The sequence below is a fragment of the Gallinula chloropus genome (assembly GCF_964237585.1).
Source record: "Gallinula chloropus genome assembly, chromosome: 14".
In the NCBI taxonomy this organism is placed as follows: Eukaryota; Metazoa; Chordata; class Aves; order Gruiformes; family Rallidae; genus Gallinula; species Gallinula chloropus.
In genome coordinates, this window is record NC_140099.1 from 32,212 (window position 1) to 45,794 (window position 13,583).

The 13,583-nt window shown below is 52.6% G+C and overlaps 1 long non-coding RNA gene across 1 annotated transcript; it reads right to left on the reverse strand.

Moving 5' to 3' along the window:
- Window positions 1-5,932, reverse strand: LOC311197047. Its single transcript, XR_014617614.1, has 5 exons — window positions 5,899-5,932; window positions 4,126-4,582; window positions 2,038-2,275; window positions 1,174-1,270; window positions 1-318 (listed from the first exon to the last, which is right to left on the reverse strand). It is a non-coding gene; the product is annotated as an uncharacterized lncRNA (long non-coding RNA).
- Window positions 5,933-13,583: the final 7,651 nt, after the last annotated feature.

The window sequence follows — 13,583 nt, forward strand, 5'->3', positions numbered from 1 at the left end:
GCCACGCTTTCTTGGAAACAACTGGTTCCCTCATCACCTCTGAATAATAAAAATTCTAAGGCATTTTACAACAATGTCCAATACAACAGTAAACTGCTGCCAAGTATAACCCAGAAAATTGTTAGCCGATTCTCCTCTGTCGAAACCGTTGCCAGCGTTGGGCTGAGATGCCTCCAAGGTTTGGTCACCTTCGTCTTCAGCCAACATTGCCAAGTCTCTTGGCTGTTCTTCTGGATCCCCTGGAAGAAGACTGGTGACTGCCTGGAGAAGTGACTCAATCTGCTCTTCTGTTAGTCTTTCCTCACTTTCTTCCACCATCTGCAGGTCAAAAACCAATACATTGTTATTCAATCCATACTTCCTTCCTCAGCTCCAAACAGGAAGACTCGGCCCCAGTAAATACTGCTTTCAATGGATGCAAGACGTAGCCTGAACTCATCACAAAAGCATTTTACAAAGTGGAACTCTTGTAATATTTATAACAACACAAAACAAAAAAGCTCCCTTGTTAGCCACGACAGCTGGCATGCCACAGTGAGACCCTGCTTCTGTTACAAGGAGAACACCACGCTCAGAACAGGCTTTCCTCCTAAAGCCTCTCAGCCTAAGAAAAACCAAACCAAAATACCCAAAGAATTCCCACAAACTAGAAACCCCCCCAAAGCCCAAAAACCAAAGAAGCCACAAACCCCCATTAAAGACACACACAAACCCCAGACCCCACAAGAAAAGCTGCGGGAACTCAAAACACCACAGAAGCCCCTAGCCCTCCCCCAAACCCGCAACCCACAGAACCCCAAAGCCTTCAAAAGGCAGAGAACCAAACCCCCCCCTTAGAACCCCAGTTAAAAAAAACAAACCAACAGAAAAACCTCACAAGCCCACACTAACCCCACAAATCCCAGACCCTGTAAAAAAACCAACCCACCCAACCCCTATAGCCACAAAAACCAGGAAAAAAAAAAAAAAAAAAAAATCAGTAAAACTACAAACACCTTACCAACCTCCTTGGCTCATTTTCTGAGAGGAGCCTGCACCAGCAGACAGACTAACACATTTTAATCCTAAACTCGGTTCTCTGCGTTCTTTCTCTGCCCCTTCTCTACATCCTTTTCTTTCAACTTCCTCTTCCTACCCACAAGGCTGTCTAAACCAATGGATAGAAACACTAACCCAGGTAACAGTACATCCAGTTCAGATAAAGGCAATGAAATCACCAGCGCCAATACTACGACCTTCTTACAGGTACCACAAGCTCCCAAGAACTCACCTGTAACAGGAAAAGAGGAGAAACCATAGAGACCTTAAATGCAATACGCCAAAACCCGAAAGAGACTTATTCTTGTATATTGAATGTTAAAATCACATGCATAATTACAGAATTCTTTACAGCTGAAAAAATATTTTTAGAAGACGACCCTGACAGTCTACCTGCAACTGCTGCAAGATGTCTATAATAAACCCCCACAATTTTCTGTAATTAAAAACAAACAAACAAAAAAAAAAACCAGGAAAGAATGCAATCAATCATCCAGGTAATTCTGAGTTAACTGATGCCCTGAATGGGACAAGTCGAACCCAAGCTAACACCAGCCAGTTTACTGCAATGCTTGTCTAGCATACACATATATAAATCAAAATGACATGTGGCTAGAGGCCAGGTGCAAAAAAAATAAGACATTTGCACACCACAGCAGACAACCTGCCGAGGGCCACGATATGATATGCTGCAGCAGAGTCTTGTGGCTGTTCGCTCAAACACGCTGGTGGAATAGTCTGCATAACCGGCCCTGGGCACGATTTACATGGGGTTTTCTAAGCTATGCCTGATGTGGCTAAGGGATTTTTACTGGGCAATCCTGGTTTAAGACCAGTCTCGGCTCCTAAGGAATGCCAGCCAACAAAGATGTTTTCAGCCGTTAACAAGAGGAACAGAAATCCAACGACGAGCTGCTGCTTTTAAAACGTGGAGTCATCATTGTGACAAATGGCACCACACAGATCTCTGTTAACACATTTGTAGACAAAGTGGAAGACCTGGGGTTGGGGACAGCTGTGCAACTCAGCCTTCATTTCCCGAGGGCAGGTATGCTCCGTCAGCTGCTGCCAGGTGTCATCGACAACAAGAAACGGGCTGCACTCTGCCGGCTTGTCCACCTCGAACTTCTCAGCGCAGAGCTGGCGAACATCTTCGGTGGTTATAGACAGTCTCACCAGGAAAGATCTTTCCTGTACATCCACAGTACACTCCCTGGAACGCAACATGAAGGTGGTTCTGTAGAATGAGAAAACACACATCAGCAACTCAAAAACCCCAACAGCTGAAGCGTCAGCAACAAACCTGTCCCCACACTGAGACTCACCCCCGCGATTCCCACGCCCGACAGCCACCTCGCCAACTGCAATACTGGTGGCAAAACTGTGGCAAGCGGAACAGAAATTCCTAAGCCAACACCCTCCTTTCCTCATATTACACTCTAACCCTGCAATTACAGCCAAACAGGACTTGTCCTGCCGAGCAAAACCAGGAAACAAAATGCAGTGAGGCTAAGCAATGTCTGAGGCAGCAGGGTCGAGAGATGGTGCTGCTGCACTACTGCCACAAAACAGGCACCTCCTATGGCCGTGTCAGTCAGAAGGAATAAGAAAAAAGCCTCTGCCAGTGGCAGCAAACGGTGCTGATCCCCAAGTTACTGCGTGATAAGCCATCTGCATTCTTATGCTGCAGCACGCAAAGTGTTTTAGGGTGCTTCAGTCCAGTCAGGACACTTTCATTGCATTAAACCGGTGACAATCTGGGGTCCGAGCCCGATTTAACCGGCTTTCCCATGACAGCTTTTTTTTCTTTTTTACAGTAAGGCTTAGAGGGAAGCAGAAAGAAAGCTTCCTCGGCAACATTAGGCTAAACCCTAATGGCAAAAGCCTCGTGGCAAAAGCTGGACCTTTTTTCTGTGTTGAAACTGACATGTTCTTACAACTCCGATAACATGGAAAAAGTCTAAGTGCACCCTACAAGGAAATGCAGTTCTACCTTTCAGAAAGCATTTAAAGAGGAAAAAAAACCAAGCAACAACTGGGGAAAAGCAACCACAAACATCTTTTGAACACATGAACAAAGCAAGCTGCTGTAGTGTGCTTTTTTTAAAAAAAAAAGACATTAACTGTGGTTACAGACTGAAAAAGATACAATTAAAGGAAGTGGAAAAATGGCACAGTGAGAAAGACCTGTTTATCAACTCAGCGGGTGCCAATGTCTGTCTGCTAAACCAATCAGGCACGCTAAATCACAATGGCAAAGATGTACATTGCACAAAAGCAAGCCAGCAAAAGCTACCATTGAGAAGGTGGTTCTACCACTTAAGTTCCAAGAAGCACTCTTATCTTTAACAAAGTATTTTTACAGCTTGCAAACTGAAACACTGAAGCTTTGCAGCAGCATTTAAACGAGGTCAGGACTGACCCTGACGAAACAGGGCCTATCCGTTTCTGTTACCGGGGTGAAGCAATTATGAAAAATCAGCCCTAGAGGAGGAAAATCAAGCTGCAGTTTTAGTTCCTAATGTATGTAACACACAGATGTTTTTAAAAGCACGCGCTTTAGACAGACGGGACTGCTTCGAGAAGAGGCTGAAGCTCCCACAAGCACTCCTAACATATACTAAGTATCAAAGTTATTTATGGAGCGGCAGAAAATTGTACTCAATCATCCTCACAATATGGCATTTTTTGCCTTTTCATCCTAGAGACGGAGGGAGGATGAAGGCCTTCCGGGGTCCGATAGCTGATAAAACTGCAGGAGCCCATCACAAGTGTAGCTACCACATTGTTAAGTCACGATGACTCCCCCTGCTCGATCGAAAATATCTCACCTCATAAGGCAGAGTCCATCAGTAGATTCCCAGGTCACACAGGCCTGCACTCTGCGAGCTGAACAGCTTTCTGTACTTCCACTTTACAGTGGAACCATGAGACTCTCTTGTTATGCTACTGATGTTGCCAACTTTAGGACCACCCTTGGATGGATTTCTACTCCAACAATGTCATCAAAATCTGCGCTGTGAAGAAGAACCCACCTTCCCTAGTCCTTTGCTTCATTTTAAGAAAAATAAACGAATGACAGGTTACCTTCTCCATGCAGAAAACACAGATCCATCGATTCCACCACGTACTCAACTTCAGTATCCAGCTCCAGCATGTCACACCTACTCACCCAGTGTGATAACACAGTCAAGAAGTCATCATTTTCATTCAGCCTCCCTGAGACAAAGGGAATAGAGACAGTCAGAGACAAACTGCGCTTTCCTTACCAGCCTCACCGTTTGAAAGGAAAGTGTTGCTTCGCTGCCTTCGCTGAGAAGTACATCTGTATTACTCTAGATCCTCCTGTAACCAGTGCGCAGCAAAGTGGGTGTCACCTGGCACTGGCTGGACAGGATGCCAATGCCAGCTTCGTCCCATACTCTCTAGCGAGCGCAAATCTGACGATGCACACTTTGAGGCGTGCTCTCCTCAGGCAGCAACTCTGTCTTCTACAGGATCTGCTGGAGATGCCCCTCGTTTCATGAACTGCTGCCAACAGCACCTGCATTTATGGAGAATAAAGCATATTCAAGGGCCAGCTTGCTGCCTGGGACAGTGAGATATAGAATGAAAAAAAAAAAAGAACACCAGACAACAGGCTAGAGAAATTGTTGGAGAAAACAAGACAGGTGCAGATCACGACAAAGAGATGGAAAAGGAAAGTAACTGCAGTGGCCTGCAGGACAGAGATGGAAGACGAAAAAAGGAGGAAGAGAAAGCAGGAAAAAAGCACAGAGAGAAAAAGAAAAGGGAGAGGGAGATGAAGAAAGAGAAAGGGAGAGAAGAAAAGGGAGCAGGACAGTAGAATAGAGAAGTACAGGCAAGGGGAAAAAAAAAAAAAATCAGAGGAGTAGTAAGAAAGGGCAGGGGTCAGTGGAGGGCTGGGAAGGACCAAGACTCACAAGAAGGACAACAGGTTCTGGATGGGTAACCACCCAACTCTTAAACTTTTGGGGACTTAATGGGTACAAGGTATCCAAGAAGAAAGCTCAAATAGCAAGCCAAACAGTAATGTCTCCAATGGGCTTGGACATTTCACAAGGGCAACAAAGGCTGACAAAGAAACAAAAGGCAGAGCAGAACCTGTGCTCCATTTTCATTTACCATAAAAAATTATAGAAACCCCGCGAGCCACGGAACCCCCAAAAACCCAATTAAAACCACAAAAGAAACCCAAACCAGAAAACCAACAAAAGACCAGAGCAAAATAACCACCGAGCCGAAGAAACCAGCAAACCCGGAAACCCCAGACACCACAAGAACCCCCGATAACCACTGAACGCCACAGCAGCCACAAGAGAAGCCCTAAGCCCTCCTCTGCCAAAAGAGCCCCGCGAGACAGAAAACCCACAAGCCGCAACTAGAGAGAGACACAGACCCACGCAAACCCCCAAATCCCCCCAAACCTGCCAGCCCCGCGGCCCGAACACGCTCAGACTGACCGGAAGAGCCCAGTCGCGCCCCGCCCCGCCGGCCCCTTCGGTGCCCCGTGTCTCCCGTGCCGGCTGCTCGGGGAACGGGAGCTCTGGCCCGGCCGCACCCCCAAGCCCCCGCCGCGACCCCCTCCGCGCACTGCCCGCGCGGCGCGGAGCCCCCCCTCCCGGCCCAGACACCCCGCCGGACGCCGCGGAGACACGTCCCGGCACGGACCGGCGCCGGCAGAAGGCCGGCCGCGGCTGGGGGGGGGTGGAAGGCGCGGCGCCTCGCCGCCCGCGCGCCCCGCACCGACCCCCGGCCCGCCGCGACCACTCGCGCCGCGACCCGCCGACCGCCCGGCCCCGGCCGACCCCGCGACGGGCGGCGGAACCGGAGCCTCACCGGGAGGGAGCGCCGGCATCCCGACGGGCCCCCTCATCGCCCCGGAAAGCACGGGCAGGCTCCTCGTGGCAGCTCCGCGGTTATACTGCCCGGAAAGGAGCGGGGCATGCCGGGATATACTGCCCCGGAAAGGAGCGGGGCATGCCGGGATATACTCCCCCGCAAGGGAGCGGGGCATGCCGGGATACGTTCCAGTGCGGCTCCGGCGGAAAAATGGCCGCCGGAGGACTTCCGGGCATGGCGGCGCCCATCTCCGTACGGCTCCGGCGGTTAAATGGCGACCGAGGGGCTTACGGGCATGGCGGCGCCCATCTCCGTGCGGCTCCGGCGGAAAAATGGCCGCCGGGGGGCTTCCGGGCATGGCGGCGCCCATCTCCGTGCGGCTTCGGCGGTTAAAAGGCGGCCGGGGGGCTTCCGGGCATGGCGGCGCCCATCTCCGTGCGGCTCCGGCGGAAAAATGGCCGCCGGGGGGCTTCCGGGCATGGCGGCGCCCATCTCCGTACGGCTCCGGCGGTTAAATGGCGACCGAGGGGCTTACGGGCATGGCGGCGCCCATCTCCGTGCGGCTCCGGCGGAAAAATGGCCGCCGGGGGGCTTCCGGGCATGGCGGCGCCCATCTCCGTGCGGCTTCGGCGGTTAAAAGGCGGCCGGGGGGCTTCCGGGCATGGCGGCGCCCATCTCCGTGCGGCTACGGCGGAAAAATGGCCGCCGGGGGGCTTCCGGGCATGGCGGCGCCCATCTCCGTGCGGCTCCGGCTGTTAAAAGGCGGCCGGGGGGCTTCCGAGCATGGCGGCGCCCATCTCCGTGCGGCTCCGACGGAAAAATGGCCGCCGGGGGGCTTCCGGGCCCCCGTTTGGGGGCGCGAGCTTGGGGGGGGCTACACAGCACAGCTGCCCCGTTCGGGAAGCTAAGCAGGGACCAGTTCGGTCAGCGCCCGGATGGGCGACCTCACCCCGTCTTCGAATCCCCGCACCTAACAGTGCCCCCGCCACGTGCGCCCCTCCTCCCAAAATCTGACCCCCCCCGAGGGAGTCCCATCACCTTCGAGGGTTCCCCGGACCTGACAGTGCCCCGGCCGACCCCGCGACGGGCGAAGGAAACCCCGCCTCACCGGGAGGGAACTTTCGGAACGCTGCGGCTTCCGTGCGCTGCGCCACCCGGGCGCAGTACCGCTGCGTGTCCGCAAGGCGGCAGCACCGAGTGATCCCGCGAGGGGGGGGGCGGGGGGGGGTACCGGCGCCTCTCCGGGAGGGAGCGTCCGGTGACCTCACAGCTTCCCCGTCCGGGAAGCTAAGCAGGTACCAGCTCGGTCAGCGCCCGGATGGGCGACCTCACCCCGTGTTCGAATCCCCGCACCTGACAGTGACCCCCCCGCGCGCCCCCTCCCAAAATGTGTAGCTCCAGGCCTGGAGGTTGGTGTCCCTGCCTGTGGCAGGGGGTTGGAGCTCTGTGACCCTTGGGGTCCCTCCCAACCCAGACCAGTCTGTGATTTAATGATTCTGTGGTTCTGGGCTGTAATTCTGAGGTCTTCCACATAGTTTTCCAGGGCAGGAAGCAGCTCACCTTGCTGCACTCAGCATCTCCTCTGGCTGACGGGAGCTGCAGTCGGCTAGAGGTCACATAACGGCAGAAGCTGAGGCTGTCGAACTCTGTTCGCACTGAAGCTGAAGCTCTCAAGAACCCACCCCCACCCCCCACCCCCCGAGTCTTCTGGACCCTGTGAGCCGATGTGGGGGCTCCTCATCTTCTGGGGAGCAGGAGGAAGGAGGCTGTTGGATGGGATGGTGCTTGCTGATGGGGCTTCTCTGAGCATGGTTCCTGGTAGAGGGGGGCTATCTGCTCCTCCTCCTCAACTCCACACGGAGTGAAATCTGCGTTCCCAGGCACCGAGCCAAATTTGGCTCCTCACATGTCTGTGGGCTGCAGTTTAGGCAGGTAAGGTGAAATTATTTCTCCTGATGATGAGGATTTTTTCATCGGAGGAAGCATTGATGCATGGATTGTCTTCCTGGAATGAAATCCCGAGCTGCAGAAAAGTAATTAGCTCTTGACTTTAATTCTTCTAATGCTGAAGCCCAGAAAGCTCCTCTGAGTGGAATTCTAAATGCCAACTTTTGCAAAGGGACAAAGCCAGAAAACAGCCAAATTAATTAGGCAGGATCACTTTTCCTTCCTACAGCAGTACAAAACCCATCCCTACGACTGCCCAGGATGTTCAGGTTCAACCTGGTTTCACCTTGGGCTTTAGGACAATGACTTCATGTCTCCTGCCTCATATGATTACGGGGAGGAGAGTGCTCTGCATAATCTCCTGGCATTTCATAAATGTAGGCTCTGTAAGTGAGGTCAGGGCTCTGATGCTGTAACCTCATCCAGGGACTGCAGAGCTTGGTCTGTGTTTGGAAATCATTACCTGGCTGGCACTCTTGCTCTCTCCAAGTGGTCCTTCACGAGGTCAGCCCCGGGCGGGCAGGCTCTCTGCTCCAGCTGCTTGTTCACATCTGCTTTAGTGTTCAGCTCATTGTCAGGACATGGAAGGGTACTTAGAAAAAAAAGGGAAATGTGTAAAGATCAAAGCTGGATCAATGTGGGCACAGCTCAAATAGAAGAGGAATTAACATGCTGGGGGAAAAAAGGAAAAGAATGGGGGAATTTGTAGGGAGTTTTTAAAATGGTTTTGATCACTTAGAGAACGGGCTGAATTTGGAAAATATATACATCTCCATGGCTGGAACTTTGGGGAAAATGTCAAGACATTCAAGTGTTTTTGTTGTCTGGGGTTTTTTTTTGTTTCTTCCCCTCGTTTTCAGCTCAAAAGGAAGCAGAGTCTTTCTACTCCTGCTCCTACCTGTGGGCTCTGATTTTCTGAGGCACAGATATCAAGGAAAGGATGATTTCTTGATTACACAGGCAGTTTTTGCTTTATCATTTTTCATCCTACATCAAAACCAAACAGCTCTGTGGGCAGGAGAACGTTATCAGCCTTGTTTGCCAGGCTTGGTACCTCACAGCTCAGAACCCCCTTGTCTGACAAGTGGTGCTGCTGACTGAAGCTTTCCCTGTGGTTAAAATAGTTATCCCTCTGTCAAACAATAATCTGGGCTTGTGCTTCAGCCTCTCTGTGTGTCAGAGGTACTCATTGGCTCTAACCAGACAACTCTTTCATTGAGTTTTCAGTGAACTCTTTCCAGTTCTGGGCCCCTTACCATAAGGGCACTGAGGTCCTGGAGCATGTATGTCCAGAGAAGGGCAGCCAGGCTGGGGAAGGGGCTGGAGGGCAAATCCTCTGAGGAGCAGCTGAGGGAGCTGGGGGTGTTCAGCCTGGAGCAGAGGAGGCTGAGGGGAGACCTTCTCCCCACCTCCCCTGCCCTGCCAGGAGGGTGCAGAGAGGTGGGCGATGGTCTCTGCAGCCAGGGGACAGGAGATGGGACAAGGGGCAATGGGCTCAAGCTGCCCCAGGGCAGGGTCAGCTCAGCTGGGAGGGAAAAGTTCTTCCCTGGCAGAGTTGTCAGGGCCTGGCACAGGCTGCCCAGGGAGGGGCTGAATCCCCAGCCCTGGGTGTGTTTAACAGAGGGGAGATGAGGTGCTCAGGGATCTGGTTTAGCACAGGACAGGGATGGTTGGACTCGATGAGCTTAAAGGGCTTTTCCAGCCTGGTGATTCTGTGAAAGTTACACAGACTTGATGTTTCCTGACGTGGCGAGAGGGAAGATGCAGACAGCCAATGTGGCAATTTATTATGGCTAATGGCTTTCTTTGATACTATTGTTAATACACATTATAATTGTCACTAATGCATATTGTAATTATCACAACTTGATTGGTTCTTGGTTAAAGGTTACATCACCAGGTTACATCACCCATCTTGTGGTCTGGGAACTGTGCTTCCTTCTCATTCTCAGGAACAGCAGATGCTTGAAACACACATCTTGTTTCTACTTGTTACTGTGTAACACAGCTATGACCGTCCTCTCTGTCATTTGGGTCAAGATGGTGTGAGGCCTACTCTTGCTATTAAGTTTCATGGGAGACTGGTACTAAGTTACACAGGACACTGCTTGAACAGTGGCTCCATAGACCCATAGCCTTGCTTCTCAAGCCATTCTGCAGCACAATTTCTGTAACCCCAACCTTGGCCAAAACACACCACGGTTGTGCATCCTGAGGAAGGACTGCAGGCTGACCTTAAAATCCCCCTTTAACCTCAGCTCCTTAGAAAAACAACCTGAAAGCAGGAGTAAGAGTATTATCGGACAAGGGAAAAGCCCTCTGAGTTAACACCTTGAGAGATGCCAGGGTGTGCTCAGCAGGAGAGCCGGGTAATTTCTTGGAGGATTTTCTTCTGAACTTTCAGTCTCTTCCCGTTAGAAGCAGCCTCAACTCTGCCGCTCTGTGGCAGCGCTGGAAAAGGGACATGGGAAAATAAAGAAATCAATCACTAATTGGTGAAAAAAATCCACTCAGCCACAGGCAGGGACACCAACCTCCAGCCCTGGAGCTACACAAGGTTGCCCAGGGCCCCATCCAACCTGGCCTTGGACACCCCCAGGGACGGGGCACCCACGGGGCACCCACCCCCTCTCTGGGCAGCCCCTTCCAGCCCCTCACCACATTTCTGGAAGTCATAAAGCAACCTTTTTTTTTGGTGAATCTCCAGTCACAGTAACAGAGCAGGCACAGAGGAAGGGAAAAGGGGCAGCATTATAAAATGTTCTCGTTCCACGGGGTCATTCTGTGGCATCTGATGTCCGGTTGGTTGTTAAATCACTGTGAACCTTGCAAGATGAGGCAGGCATTTCTCCAGTCAGCTTGGGAGGGCTGAGGCAAATAGGCTGGAGGAAGAAGGCATTAAAGGTTTTCTTGTTTCAAGGTTTTCTTGTTCTGAAACGCTTTGGAACTTTAGAAAGAAAGAAGATGATGTCAGTGTAATAATAATGGAGATGAAAAGTTATTCACTGTGCTTATTACCTTTAAAAATAATTACTGGAACCAAGTGATTTCAGTTATTAGGAGAAAATTCTTCCCTCTAAGGGTGGTGGATCACTGGCACAGGGTGCCCAGAGAGGTGGTGGAGGCCCCATCCCTGGAGACATCCAAGGTCAGGCTTGATGGGGCTCTGAGTGACCTGCTCTAGTGAAGATGTCCCTGCTCACTGCAGGGTGGGACTAGATGGGCTCTGAAGGTCCCTTCCAACCTTACACATCCAATGAGTCTATGATTCCCTGAAGGAGAAATGAAGTCATCCTTTTCAAGGTCTTTTGATGTGCCTTTGAAACTACTCTTTACTTTCAGCAAGCAGCCACCAGCTCTGTTCTCCTCCAACCTGGGAGCATTAAATGGAAAAACCATTTTCCCTGCCTCATCCTTTCCTGGTGGGACTCGATCCCAGAAGAACTCTCCGTGGTGCCATCTAAAGGCTGCGCCATGGTTGCTTCATTAGTGCCTGCACATCACCATGGTTGGTTGTGCCTCTTGTGTTAACACACACACACACATTAAATCAAAACTCATCCTTCATGCAGTCATCTGTTTGGATATACCAAAGGAACACTTCATTATCCTCTTACTCAGCATGAATAAAAGGTGGGATCGTGCTTCCAGCCGTCTTCCCCAGGATGTAGAACACCCACATGGTAACACTGCAATGGATTCATTTATACACTGATTCTTCAATACATCTTACCATGCCAGGATGTGTACTGCTGCCCTGAGGAACTGCAGACAGCTCTTCACATCTCATCTCGTATTCCCCAGGCAGAGCAGAGTTATTCCTGGATTATCAGTAACTAACTGCCCAAGTTTAGTTTCGACTGAAAAGGATGGCAACGGGCAGGGAGGGTGCTGCAAGCAGTGATTTATTACTGAATCAATGAACAACAAGCTTCACCGCGGCCTCAGTAGTGCCTTACTGTTCTACAGAAAGGAACACACACATTGTACTATAGAATAATTGCCAAAATTGGAAAAACACCCCAAACACTGATTTATTCATTCCCTGCACTGCTCCAATGGCTGCTGCAGACCAGCTCCCTCCGTAGCTTTAAATTATGGGATACCAAATGATGCCAAAGGCCCCTATGAAAGCCATGCAGGCAGTACAGGAGAGGTGACATTATCACAGTCACTCCGCACCAAGAGCTGGAGAAAACTTTGTTGGCAGAGAAACTATGTGCATGTGAAAGAAAAAGAGGTTCCTTCCCTTGAAGAGCTGCAGGTGTTGACAAACAGCAGTGAAGTGACACCGGATTGGTGTTACCAGGAAGTAACCTCCTGCCAGAAGTGGCTTAAGATGCAAAGAGGTTGGAGTGAGGAGCATCTGTTCTCCCCATGACTTCGTACAGCAGTTTGCTCATCTCACTGTGGGCCATTATCCATACTGAGTGCCCAGAGCTCCCTCTTACTCCTTGGGCAGGAAACAGGGTGTATGAGAGTAACACGACTGTACTATGGTGGCTGGAGGCCAGGTGTCCCCCAAAGCTGCTCTATCACTCCCCCTCCTCAGCTTGGCAGGGGAGTGAGAATGCCAACAAAAGGCTCATGGAGCAAGATAAGGAGAGGGAGAGATCACTCACCCGTTACTGTCATGGGCAAAACAGACTCAACTTAGAAAAAAATTAATCTAATTTAATGCCAAGCAAAACAGAGCACAGCAATGGTAAATGAAATCTTAACCCCGTCCCCAACCCTCCCTTCTTCCCAGGCTCAATGTCACTCCTGTTCGCTCCCCTCCTTCCCTCAGCAGCACAGGGGGATGGAGAATGGGAATGGGGGCTTGGGTCAGCCCATCACACGTTGCCTCTGCTGCACCTTCCTCCTCAGGGGAGGGCTCCTCATGCTCTGCCCCCGCTCCAGCGTGGGGTCCCGCCCACGGCAGACAGTCCTCCGTGAACTTGTCCGACACGAGCCCTTCCCACCGGCTGCAGGTGCCTTCCACGGGCGCAGTCCTCAGGGCTCGGCCTGCTCCAGCACAGTCCCCCACGGGGGTCACAAGTCCTGCCAGCGAACCTGCTCCAGCGTGGGCCTCTCCCTCCGTGCGCCGCGGGTCCCGTCAGGAGCTCGGCCGCAGCCTCCTTCGGGCGCGCCCACCCGCCGCCAGCACGGCGCCCGCTGCAGGCCGCAGCTGTGGTCGCTGCTCCCCACCCTTCCCCAGGGGCAGGGGGCCAGCCGGCCTCACCACGGGCTCCTCCGAGGGGAACCCGCCCCCTCCCTCCTCACGGGCCTGGGGCTGTTCCCCTCACACCTTCCCACTCCTCCCTCGGGCAGCAAAAACTACCGCCGGTTGTGCTGGCCTGGGGCTTCTGAGGGGCCAGCGGCGGGGCCGCCTCAGCGCCGGGAGGCTCGGGAAGCAGCTTCCGGAAGCTTCTCCCCGTCACGCTGCGCCCGACGGCCGCGGGGCGGGGCTCCCTCTGGGGCGGACAAGCTGCCCATTGGCTGAAACCGGTGCCCACAACCCGCGCTACGCGACGCCCTATAGGCTGTGGCGCCCATTAAGCCCGCCCCCCAGCTTTCCCCGCCCCCCGGCACTCGTTTAGGGAGGGTGCTCGGGGCTCTTTCCGCGCATGTGCGGGTGTTTTGGGGGCGTGGCCAGTCGTGACGTGCGGGGCGGGAGGGGCGCGGGGCCGGGCTGGGCTCCGCTTCCGCCTCTCGGTCGCCGTCGCGGGAAGGCGGAAGCGCGCGAGGGGAAG